Source organism: Myotis nattereri, assembly GCF_964212035.1.
Source record: "Myotis nattereri genome assembly, chromosome: 1".
Classification (NCBI taxonomy): Eukaryota; Metazoa; Chordata; class Mammalia; order Chiroptera; family Vespertilionidae; genus Myotis; species Myotis nattereri.
Genome location: NC_138075.1, coordinates 47,718,304 through 47,731,729, shown reverse-complemented (window position 1 = coordinate 47,731,729; position 13,426 = coordinate 47,718,304).

Here is a 13,426-nt window from a genome sequence, read left to right as displayed (position 1 = left end):
CTGCTGGACTCCCACCTGAGCCAGCACAGGGGTCACACTGTGGGATCAGGACCCAGGAATATACCATCACCTTCTATTTGGGGCAAAGATTGGAGACACAGGCACTGAGTGCTTACCCAAAGTCCCCAAACTATGCCCCCCTTTAGGGCTACCGATTCCGCCTACTTCTCTAAGCTCGGAATCAGGTAGACCTATTTATATTCCTGTTTTCAGCCATTTTCTGGGCAAGTCACTTCCTCGCTCTGAGCCTCAGTTCCCTCATCTGCAAAATGGGAATAATCACACCTCACTCTCAGGGCTGATACGAGAACCAGGCAAAATATTTGAGAGAGAACTGGTATAAATGTCAGAGATGTTTCCCTCTCTCAAGATCGTTTGTCATCTGTGCCATTTCTCTTTGGCCATGTTGTTCCTACCACAGTCACTGAAATACTTTCTTCCTTTATCCTTCATTTACCTAAGGCTCAGCTCAATTCCAATCTCATTCAATTTTCTGACATTTCCTGTTACCCATCCTGGGCCAGGCCCTGAGAGAAGTGAGGCACCAGCCCTGCCTTTCGGGAACTCAAAGCCAAGCAGAGGAGATATCATGAGAACAAATGCCCAGAATCCCATGTTCTGGAGCCAGGCTGGAAGCTGGGCAGAGCCCCCAAGGGAGCCCAGAGGTAGGAGGGATGGTCTCTGAGTGACTGGGGACCGGGGCAGGGAGGCTCCTCGGAGGAGAGAACTAAGATGTCACAATCACATCTGCTGAGCTGAAGCTGATTTCACTTTCCCATGTTTGTTAATGGGCCCTTTGAGTAACTCCTGTCATCCCTTTCCACACGTTGCTGAGAATGTGGTTGGACCATCAGAGGCCTTTGGTGGATCCATAAGGGAAGGATGGGTAGGACAGCATTTCCTCCCGTCTTCCTCTGAAGAGAAACTTCAGGTCAGATCCTTCCACACCCCTGTCTGATCCCTGACCTCTGCGCTGCTGGCCTTCCCACTTGGACCATTGCTCTGCCCTCCCCTCCCTGGTATTCATGCTGACTCCATGTTGGCCAAGCCCAGGTCCTGACCCAGTTATGAGCAACTACATCCAGGAAGCCAAAGGCATAGAAGGCCAAGTCCAACCGTCTACAGTGGCCTCTGCCCCAAACAGGGTTGAGCCCTGCTCCTTCCTTTCCAGACCTGCTATCCAGACTCCCTCAGCTCATTCCTTTCAGTAGATTTTCTGGCCTCTTACTCTTGGTTTCTATCACTCCATCAACTTAGAATGTTTTCATTCTTCTACCCACACCAAACCAACATTTATAGAGAACCTATCATAAGCCAGACACTGTACTAAATGTTTTCCTGTTCTCTCATTTAATCCCCAAGTTGAATAACTTTATATAATTATTATTTGTATAGAGAGATGGAAAAACTGAGACTCAAAGAGTGTAAGCCATGTCCATGTGTTTTGGCTGTCTACTTTCCAATGTCCCCTTCCTATTTCAGAGGAAATAACTATGGTGGCAGCATTAGGGTGTAAGTCAGTGGTTCTCAACCTTCCTAATGCCGCGACCCTTTAATACAGTTCCTCATGTTGTGGTGACCCCCAATTTCATTGTTACAAATTGAACATAATTAAAGCATAGTGATTAATCACAAAAACAGTATGTAATTATATATGTGTTTTCCGATGGTCTTAAGCAACCCCTGTGAAAGGGTCGTTCGACCCCCAAAGGGGTCGCGACCCACAGGTTGAAAACCACTGGTGTAAGTGGATGTGATAAACCATCTCCCACACAAAAACCAAAGAGAGAAAATCCTCCTTCCCCCAACCTCAGTATCCATGAGATCACTGGCTTGGCCAATGAGATACCTCTGTATTGAATCTCAAGTCAGTAAAGCCAAGCTGTTCACAATGGGCATCAGAAGTGGTGGAGGCATCTTGAACAGATTGTTCCAGCTTCTTCTTTAAAAAAGAGTTTATTAATTTAAAAGAGAGAAAAAGAGAAACATTGATTTGTTGTTCCACTCATTTATGCACTCATTGGTTGCTTCCTGTATGTACCCTGACTGGGGATCAAACCCGCAACCTTGGCACATCGGATGAGCGCATCCAACCAACTGAGCTACCCAGCCAGGGACATTTGAGCTTCTTTGATTCCCGCTATTCTAGCCTCCCATTGAGTTTGGGTCCCTCTAGCCTTCCTGTAAATCCCTTTGTTCTGAGTTGGCAAGAACCTGATTGACGTAGGGAGAGCCAGGCACCAAAGACATCTTTCATACTCAAGAGTTTTCTACTTTGTCAAAAAAAACTTCTAACACAGGAGAGAGGTGGGTGGAATTCCAGGATGATGGTAAAGGAAGCAAGGATGACAGTGTGCAGCAGGGCAAACAGCAACCAGTCCAGCTTGGAACCAGGGAATCTGTAGGCAACAGAGGCCTCCAGGAGTGATGCTTCCAAGAAAAAAGTGAAACTGATATATCTGGCAATGTGTTTTAACCTACTGAGTGGTGCTCTTTGAAAGTTTGAAGACAGATTTATTAAAAGTATATAGAAAAATTAAATGAATGAATGACAAAGCTATTATTAATCCCAGAGGGGGGAAAAGGTATATAAATAAGTAAGGAAAGGTTTATCTCAATACGCTAGAACTCAACTTTGAACTGTGAATAATAGTTACATGTCATAATGATGTGAATAAATTTTCATCTTATCTCAATCAAGAGAAGGATGGGGAATGAGGAAAATTATGAGCATTAGGCCATCTTTCATAGTAAGAAGTCAATAGATAAATAATATTGAAAAGTCAGGAAATAGCATTATATTACTGTGGTTAATGTTTTTTTAAATACGGTGCTGAATAACAAAAGAACAATTTCAAGGGTTGAAAGTGGTGGCTTCTAGGGAGTGGAGCTCAAATGTCAGGGAGGGAATAGTGGGTTTTAGTTATAATACTTATAAAGTATTTGTTCTTTAAACTAATGTTATTCTGAGAGAGTGTGCATGTGTGTTGCCATGTCTGCACGCACTAGTTTGCAACCTTCCCCCCCCCCCCAACCAAAATAAATCCCTTTTGGTGATGAAAAAATAAATAAATACAATGCAATGTTATTTTGATTAAAATTAAAATTTTAAAAATGGGAGGGGGTGAAATTAGGTGGGATCAGACTAATAGAAAAAAAGGCAAATAAAATCACAGCTCAACATAACAGAGTTCAGTTTTGTAGTCACTAAGAATAACTGAGCATTTACTGCACACCAATCACTATATATTATTATAATTCCCATTTTATAGATGAGACTTAGCGAGACTCACATAGTTGACAGTAGCAGAGACAGGATTTCAACCAGGCATTCTGTCTCCAGAGTCCCATTTCTGCTGTGCCCTAAAGCTCCACGCCCTGCAGTAACCATTAGGAAGAGCAGAGGTAGGGCAGGCAGGGCTGTGCAGTGTGACCAGGATCGTTCATAAAGTGCCACATCAGGCCCATAGGCTCCTCCCCGCTACTCTTCTAATACTTGCCAGAGGATACAGCTTTGGGTTTGGGATAAAGCCTGAGAAGAGGACAACCTGCCTGGGGAAGCCTACTAGTGAGAGCATGGAGGCGGGGCGGGGTGCTCAGGAGAAGCAGAGCAGATGTAAGCCTGGCCCTCCATGAGGGATAGAGGATGGAAAAGGAAAGATAGCTCCACCCAGAAGTAAAATATGACCATGGCTGGCCAGATCAGTTGGTTAGAGCATCACCCTGATACACCAGCCTTGTGGGTTCAATCCCGGTCAGGGCACATACAAGAATGAAATAATGGCCCAACCGGTGTGGCTCAGTGATTGAGCATCAACCTGTGTACCAGGATGTCATGGTTTGATTCCCAGTCAGGGCACATGCCTAGGTTTCTGGGCTGGATCCCCAGTAGGGGGGGGATGCAGAAGGCAACCAATCAGTGATTCTCTCTCATTATTAATGTTTCTATCTCTCTCTCCCTCTCCCTTCCTCTTTAAAATCAATAAAAATATATTGCCCTCGCTGGTTTGTCTCAGTGGATAGAGTGTTGGCCTGTGGATTGAAGGGTTCTGGGTTTGATTCCCAGTCAAGGGCACATACCTTGGTTGCAAACTCGAATCCCAGCCCTGGTTGGGGCACACACACATCGATGTTTCTCTCTCTGTGTCTCTCCTTTTCCCTTTCACTCTCTCTAAAAATCAATGGAAAAATATCCTCAGGTGAGAATTAACAAAAACAAACAAATAAATAAATAAAATATAAATATATATTTTTAAAAGAATCAACCAATGAATGCATAAATAAGTGGAACAATAAATTGATGTTTCTCTTTCTTTCTACAATCAATCAATAAATTAATCAATCAATAGAAGTGAAATATACCATGGTGTACCATGCTCAGAGTAAACTACTTATTTATCAGTTTGTCCCCAGCCTGCATGCTCCTCACCCAGTCCCCAACAGGAAAGCCAGACTAACCACACAGCCAATCCACTTACACAGCTTGTAAACTGGAAAGTATAGAAGTCTCCCAAACACAAAAGACAAAAAGATGAGCAATATGGAGAAATGTTCAAAGCATAGAGAACAGATCTGGGAAGCCCAACCTTTGTTTAAAGTGAGTACAGTATTAGGAAAAAAGAGAACAAATTTAGTCAAATCTTTGACTAAAAGGAAAAAAGGATAAAAATCTTCATATTAACATTGTATGCGGGAAAGATATTTATACGTTTTACGTATTTATACATTCTACCAGTGTAATAGAGCGCGGGACACGTATTAATACGTTTTTTATAGACTAGCAGTAGAATGCGGGTAACGTATCAATACATAAACTAAAGTTATCATAATTTTACTGAACGTTGCCATTTGCGAAAAAAATTAGCAAAAATGGCCCGCGCCACCTGTTAGCACGCGATAAAAACTACCCGCAAACAATGTGTTAAAGAAACCCCCTCACTGCCAAGCTGGGTTAACAAAAAAAATATCTATACCAAGGTACATAATGATAAATTTTCAGCACTCTAAGAAATCCTAAAAGATTTCAGAGGTAGAAAAGCATCTTGCCTTAAGAAGAATACAAATCAGATCAACAGCAGACTTCTCACTTATCAAACCAAACTGTCCACTAAGTATTAGAACGAAATGAAGCCATTTTTGCAAAATGACTTTGATATCTTACCACACACATTTGATATGAAAAGGATTATTCTAGAAAGTATAAAAATGTTAAAGAATCCCAAAAAGAGAAAAATATGAGATGTAAGAAATAACTCAGGCTGAATATCACCCCCTCCCCCTGCCAAAATTGAATGCAGCTGGAAAAAAATAAATAAAAGAATTATTTAGGGGCTGACACTTAAATGACTCTCAATCAAACTGCCACATTTTTTTTTAATATATTTTATTGATTTTTTACAGAGAGGAAGGGAGAGAGATAGAGAGTTAGAAATATCGATGAGAAAGAAACATCGACCAGCTGCCTCCCGCACATCTCCCACTGGGGACGTGCCCACAACCCAGGTACATGCCCCCGACCGGAATCGAACCTGGGACCTTTCAGTCCACAGGCCGACGCTCTATCCACTGAGCCAAACCGGTTTTGGCCAAACTGCCACATTTTAATGACATGCATTATATTTCCTTTTTTGTGCGCCCAATACTACTTGTACAGAATGTCTTAGAATCACCAGACCCCTTAAATTTATTGATTCAGAATTTCTGGGAGTGGGACTGAGAAATGTAAATCTTTTTAAAAATATGTTTTTATTGATTTTTGGAGAGAGAGGGAGAGGAGGAGAGAGAGAAACATTGATAAGAGAGAATCATCCATTGACTGCCTCCTGCACGCCCCCTACTGGGGATGCAGCCAATAACCCAGGCATGTGCCCTGACCAGGAGTTGAACCGGCAACCTCTTGGTGCATGGAATGACACTCAACCAACTGAGCCACACCAGCCTGGCAAGAAATGTAATCTTTAACAAGTTCCTTAGGTGATTCATATCTACATTAAAATGAGAGTCGCCGAAACCGGTTTGGCTCAGTGGATAGAGCGTTGGCCTGTGGACTGAAAAGTCCCAGGTTCGATTCCGGTCAGGGGCATGTACCTGGGTTGCGGGCACATCCCCAGTGGGAGATGTGCAGGAGGCAGCTGATCGATGTTTCTCTCTCATCGATGTTTCTAACTCTCTGTCTCTATCCCTTCCTCTCTGTGAAAAATCAATAAAATATATTTAAAATAAAAATAAATAAAATAAAATGAGAGTCAATGCATATTGTTTTAAAGGGTATTACATATAATCATTAAAAATCTTACTTATTCGTTTTTTATTTCTAAAAATGACCTATAAGCAAAGAATGAACTAGTTTATCTATAGGTACAGATCAAAACGTAATGTTATAAACCTTGACAACACGAAAAATATATCACTATCAGATTTGGGAAGTGAAAAGGGGAGAAGAGGTAGAAGGAAAGGATTTTGCTCTGGTTTATATGATCTTAAATTATAATGGAAATCTCCTAAGGGAAATGACTGATACCATGGCTGGGGCAGGAAAAGTACAAGATGAACCTGGAACTTCTTGTGCTAGAAAGAAAGGAAGTGCTCAAATATGGGTGGTAACTAACGTCTCAAGGACCAGGGAGCCAACTTAAAGGGCCCCCCACTAGCCAGATTTGGAATAATTTGAGTATTGAAATAATGATAAAAATAGATTATAGTTATTGAATAATTTCAAAAGAATCCATGTGTTATAATCTGATATTTTAAAATAAAAATTAAAACAAGGAGAGAAAAAGGAATGAGATTTTTTAAAAGAAAAATGTCAACTCACAAGAACAGAAGAAATGATGGAATTATAAAACTCACTACTTTGCCACCACGTGATATTGAGTAATTCAGGCAATACTCATCAATTGAAGAACAGAATACTCAGGTGGTCTCTAAGTATCACCTCACAGACTACTCATTAATGACAAACAGGAAAGGGTACTTATACAATGGAGGATTCTGGCAGATACTATATTAATAAAATGTCCAAGTTTAGCATCAGTAATTATCAGACAGCCCCAGCCGGTTTGGCTCAGTGGTTAGAGGGTCGGCCTGTGGACTGAAGGGTCCTGGGTTCAATTCCAGTCAAGGGCTTGTACCTCGGTTGCAGGTTCCCCGACCCTGGTCAGAGTGCATGCAGGAGGCAACCAATCCATCTGTTTCTCTCACATCAATGTTTCTCTCTCTCTGTCTCTCCCCCTCCCTTCTCTCAAAAAAAATCAATGGAAAAATATCATTGGGTGAGGATTAACAAATAAAAAATAAATAAAAACTATATTATACATCCCATTAATGGAACACTCTAACACTGTAAAAGTAATGAGAAAGCCCTTTGTAGATTGATATGGGAATATCTCAAAAAATAATTTAAGTAAAAATAAAGAAAGAAAGCAAGGCATAGAACAGCTGGGTCTGGTACAATCTATGCTAAAATTTGTGCTAAAGAATATGTATATTTGTACTGGATTTTACAGGCATAAAAGCTCTCTGGAGTAATAAGTAAGAAATGATTAACCAGAAAACCTATTGGGGAAGGGTGAGAACTGGGTGAATAGGGTTGGGAAGAAATCTTTTCACTGTATACCTTTCTATGCTTTTTGGTATTTAACCACTTGAAGGTATTATTCATTCAAAAACTGAACAAATAATCGTTAACCAATCTATGCAACCCCCAAAATACTGGAAAACATACTTGCAGTATATATGATAGAAAATGTTAATATCCCTATTGTATAAATCACTTTCTAAATAGCGAACATCTCAACAGAAAAATGAATAAAGGATAGAAACAGATATTTTTAAAATCCCAATAGAAATATTGTTCAATGTTCAATCTTAGCAAACAAAGAAAGCTAAACATATTTTTTTAAAAATATATTTTATTGATTTTTTACAGAGAGGAAGGGAGAGGAAGAGGAATACAGAGTTAGAAACATCGATGAGAGAGAAACATCGATTCAACTGCCTCTTGCACACCCCCTACTGGGGATGTGCCCGCAACCCAGGTACATGCCTTTGACCGGAATCGAACCTGGGACCCTTCAGTCCACAGGCCGACGCTCTATCCGCTGAGCCAAACCGGTTAGGGCGAGATAACATATTTTAATCCTCCACATTAGGCAAAGATTTTTCAAAGTCATAATACCCCGTAGTAGTGTGGGTAGGGACACACACCGGCACCCTTGGTGCGATAGCAGTTGGCACCGTTTCTTCAGAGGGAAGTTCAGTAATATGTATCAAAACTTCAAAATTACTCATAACTTTTGGCAAAGTAATTCCACATCTAAAAAGTCTTCCATGCAGCGGGAAGGCCGGGGAGGGTTGGGGGGCAGGAGGTAGGGGGGTAAGAGATCAACTAAAGGACTTGTATGCATGCATATAAGCATAACCAATGGACATAAGACACTGGGGCGTAGGGGAGGCTGGGGGACTGTCTAGGGCGGGGTGATAAAATGGACACATATGTAATACCCTTTGTAATACTTTAAGCAATTAAAAAAAAAAATTTTTAAAAAAAAATAAAAAAATAAAAAGTCTTCCATGATAATCATCCCTGTCAGAACAAAGGCACAGACAGCAATGCGCCCAGTGGTATGACACCATTTAGTGCAGCCTCTAACCGGGCTCACCAGTGGTGGTGAATGTGCCTGAGGGGATGGGGGGTTCCCTCGGCAGGTCCCTCAGCAGGTTTCTCAGCAGGTGCCAGGAACACCCAGGGCAGCGGACCCTACACAGTCAGTGCGTGTTGTTTGTGGATGAAGACTGAAAACCAGAAAGCTGGCACTAAGGAATCGTGCTTTGCTGCCACCTAGTGCTCCCCAGGTAATTGCACCCAGCCAGGGAGGAAAACTGTCTCCATTAACAAACACGAATAAAGCATTTACCATGTTCTAGGCATTGTGCTCTGCATTTATTAACATTCCCTCTTAAGCCTCATAACAGCCCTATGAAATAGGTACTTTTATCATCCTCATTTTACAAATGAGGGAACTAAGGTAAAGAGAGGTTAGGTAACTACCTCAAGACCACACAGCTCCTAAGTGGGTGAGTCCAGGATTAGAACAAGTAGCAGATTGGTACCAGGGTCTGTGCTCTAAGCCAGCTCCTCCATGAGGGTCAAAGGTCTGGATGATGCTAACAGCATTCGGAACCTCACAGCCCACACAGCAACTGCTATCCATCCCCCTTTCCCTAACACATCTGCCCCAAAGAAGTTCACACAGGGACTGAGTTCAACACTGCCCTAGAGCAGTCTCACCTGAGTCAGAGACAAACATTGTCCCAGGATAGACTCAGTGGATTTAAAAAAAATTTTTTTAATATTTTTATTGATTTCAGAGAGGAAGGGAGAGGGAGAGATTAAAAAAAAAAAATCAATGGATGAGAGAGAATCATTGATTGGCAATCTCCTGCACACCCCACACTGGGGATTGAGCCCACAACCCGGGTATATGCCCTGACCGGTATTCGAACCATGACCAACTGGTTCATAGGTCAATGCTCAACCACTGAACCACACCGGCTGGGTTAAAAAAAAATTATTTGTAAAATATTTCATGCTATATACACAAATATATAAGAAATAACATAACAAATATTCAGTAACCACAAGCAGCTTAAAAATAGCATGTTTCCAGTGATGGTGCATCAGCAATGAGTTTTGGGGATACCAACAGGGCTATGAATGCAATGGGGCTTTCATAGCAATCCCTTTCCTTCTTAATAAACAGTCCTCATTGTATCCTGCTGGGACATCTGCATTTGGGTAAGAAAGCAGCTGCTTCACAGTGGAGCGGAGAAAGCTTCTCCATTATCTGTGATGGTCTAAGAAAGTAGTGGCTCCCCAGCAAGGCTGTGAACCCCTGGGCTCTGAGAAGTTATTGAAGGAACGGGAAGCCCAAGTGCTTAGCTGACATAATTTGTAGCCCAGAGTTATTAACCCAGGGTCCTTTGACTCCTCAGCAAACCTGGAGTCACATGCAAAGTTTTATGTGGTGCCTTTTCTTGTAGAGGGAGGGGTCCACCCCATATCTCTTGTCAGGGTCTCCAAGAGGTCTGAGACCTTCCAAAAAGGTGAAGAATCATTCCTCTAGAAGAGGGGTTGGCAAATGGCCCACAGCTCACATCCAGCATAATGCTTGCTTTTGTACAATCTATAAGCTAAGAATGAAAATTCTCTATCTTTAAATGGTTTAAAAAACTCAAAAGAATATTATGATATGAAAATTATATGGGGTTCAAATTTGTGTCCATAAATTGTGTTATTGGAACACAGAACTCTCATTCATTTGTATATTGTCATGCCTATTATTGCACTACAAGAACAGAGATATAGCCCAGGCAGTGTGGCTCAGTGGTTGAATGTTTACTTGTGAACCAAGAGGTCATGATTCGATTCCTGGCCAGGGCACATGCCTGGGTTGCGGGCTTGATCCCCAGTGTGGGGCATTCAGGAGGCAGCCGACGAAAGATTCTCTCTAATCACTGATGTTTCTATCTGTCTCTCCCCCTTCCTCTCAAAATCAATAAAAATATATTTTTTAAAAAGAACAGAGATAATTGCAACAGAAATGCAAAATAGCAAAATATTTGCTATCATATGGCCCTTTTTCCAAAAATGTTTGCTGACTAGACGGGACTAGATAATACATCTTATATTCCTCTATTTTTCATTTGTACGTACATGCTATGATGATTGATAAAGTACAAATCATTTAAATATATTATTTATGTAGTGCACATTAATCATCGGAACCCTCTTACTGTATGTGGGGAATTCCCCCCATGTGGGTCTTGCTGGAGAGTCAGCCTCCCTGTACAGAAGGACAGAGACTTCTTTCTCCCACCTCCCTTGAAGCCAGGACATGGAGATGTGACTTGGAATCAGCCCATGGAGACCCCATCTAGGGCTTTGAAGCTGGAGTGAGTCACACAAAATGGTAGAGAGAGAGATCATTCTGGCAGTAGTGGAGACCACAGCAGTTACATCTGACTTCCAAGAGCAGCAGGACCAGCAGGATGGGGGCGCCTGCAGCAGTGGCCTATTTATGGTTTGCATGCACATCAGTGGTCCCCTCACCAGACAGTCCCTGAAGTATGGTTTTGTCTTTAGTCCTGGCATGTAGCCTCCATGTCTACCTGGCCAGGACAAGCTCAGGCACTATGTGAGGCTGAGTCGGCATCACGTACTAGTACTGCCTGCCGCAGAGAGGGGCTGAAAGCAGAAGTCAGTAAGGATGCACTCCAGACGATGGCCCATCCACCTTCTATTCTCATGCCTAGGATAGTGCCTGGTGTTTGAAAAGTGCTCACTGAATACTTGTTGATGCGAGTACCAGTGAGTATGTGCATGAAATTGGCAATGAGAGTACATGTATCAGGGTTTCATGAGAAGCGGATATAAAGGCAGCTGTGCTCTTTGAACCCTGTATATGGCTTCCTAGGTTTCCCAGACCATCATGGCTCCAGTAATGAGAAATGGTCAGAACTTGGGGATTAGTGTAAATTTGACTCTGGGCTATGAGCCAGCCTATAAGCCCCCTCCGATAATGCCTTCATATCCTAGAAGGCAGCTGGTCAAAAAGCATGTGTGTATACACTGGGTGGGAAAACATTGAACAGCATGCACACCAGGTATACTCTCGCCCTGGGATCACAGACTGCCGTGAAGCAAGAAACTTAATATTGGTGCCAAAAAACTTTTCTGGTGGGTTTGTAATTTAGAAAGAAGTGATTACAGTGATGACTAAAAATCAGCAATATCTCATTACTTCTGGATTTATCTATGTGTGGTAGGTGACAGATTTTTAAAGATCTGGAAGAGAGCAGCCAAGATGGCTTAACAGGACTTCTGTAACCAGTGCGTGGCTTAAGAATTAGTTTTACTTGTGTCCTCCACGATCATTTGCAACTTTGTTGAGAAGACATGATCTTCCTCTGCCAAGGGGTGAAGATGTAGGCAGCAGAGGATTTCTGTCTGTCTTCCTGTCACATTTAATCAGATAATCTCATTGTATTAAAGTGTCTAATCACACCTAACTGTGGGAAGCCGCCTATTGTCTTCACTAGCAGAGAGGTGTGGACAAGGAGCCCGGAATGCTGGTGATCCTTGAGCCCTGGAAAAGGTCAGAGCTATGCACAACTGTTTAGTGGAGACAATGGTAGCTGAAGTAACTTCCCGACCAGATAGTCATGTAAATCCTTACTGATCAGATAATCTGTCTGTTACTGGAACTTGCCTGCCTAAGGGCTATATGTGTATTTCAAACTGAATAATAGGATGGCAAGGCCTGAGCACAAGTGGAGTCCTTCCTCTTGCACTGGGCTCCCGCCTGGCCCCCCAATTTCCAAATTATTATTTCTTGTCTCGTCTCTGTCATTTGCGCGCGGCCCCTCCTCCGGAGCCCGAACCCTGAACCACGAGGGACGTGGGTCCTTCACATCCAACAGTCACAACTACAAACTCGGCATTAACTTGCTAATTTGAGCTTGCTTCAGGCCTGAAACTTACAGCAGAGCAACGGGATGGAGTCCTGTGCTTTCGCTTCTTTCCTCCTCTTCAACTCCCGCACATGCTAGCTGTTGTACCACTGCCTCAGAGGCTGAGGGAGGAACACAAGAGAGAACACGGTTCTTACTTACCTGCTTGGCTCTGCGCTCTCTGGGCCTGCCTGGTGCTGAGAGCTGGCTTTCTCTTGGGATGACACTTTCATGAGTTTGCCAGAGGTTCCTGCTGTGCAACCCTTCACCCTGGCAGATGCATCTCCACCCTCGCTGTTCACTTGCTGTTTTCTCCTGTCCTTAGGCACCAGGCAGTCCATGCAAGTCCCTTTCTGCTGAGGTCTCCTTGGCTCTGCTGGTGGCCCGTTGGACCATGTCCAATCTGACCCCACCGATGGTCACTGGGAAAAATTCATGCATCCTTGGCCACGAGAAAGAACTGTCACCAGAGTAGCTTTGCCTTTCTCTCGCCCCCTAGATTTCCTGGCCGAGTGACCTACCAGCTTTCAGCCCACTTCTGCTTTCTTTCCCAGTCCTGAGCTAGGCACCAGTTTTCCGGGCGTCCTGACTGCAGAGAACACATTTCCAAACTCTGAGTTGGCCCCGTGAAATCTTCCTCAGCTTTAATAGTGGGTGTCACTTCCCTACTCTGCTGCCAAAATGGGGGTTGGCACTCACAGCAACAACTTTATCCAAAAAATCTTTTTATCCATCTTCTTACCAAATCCTCTGTTCTCTCAAAACTTATATTCTTGAAGTAGATTAAGGGGCTCAAGAGCCATGAAACAAGTCCTCCTGTCTTCCCTTAGGATCCTCAAATTTGAGGCAGAAGAGTTCCATTCTAATAACTTGTATGTTAGTTACTTATTGCTGTAAAATAAATTACCCCCAAACT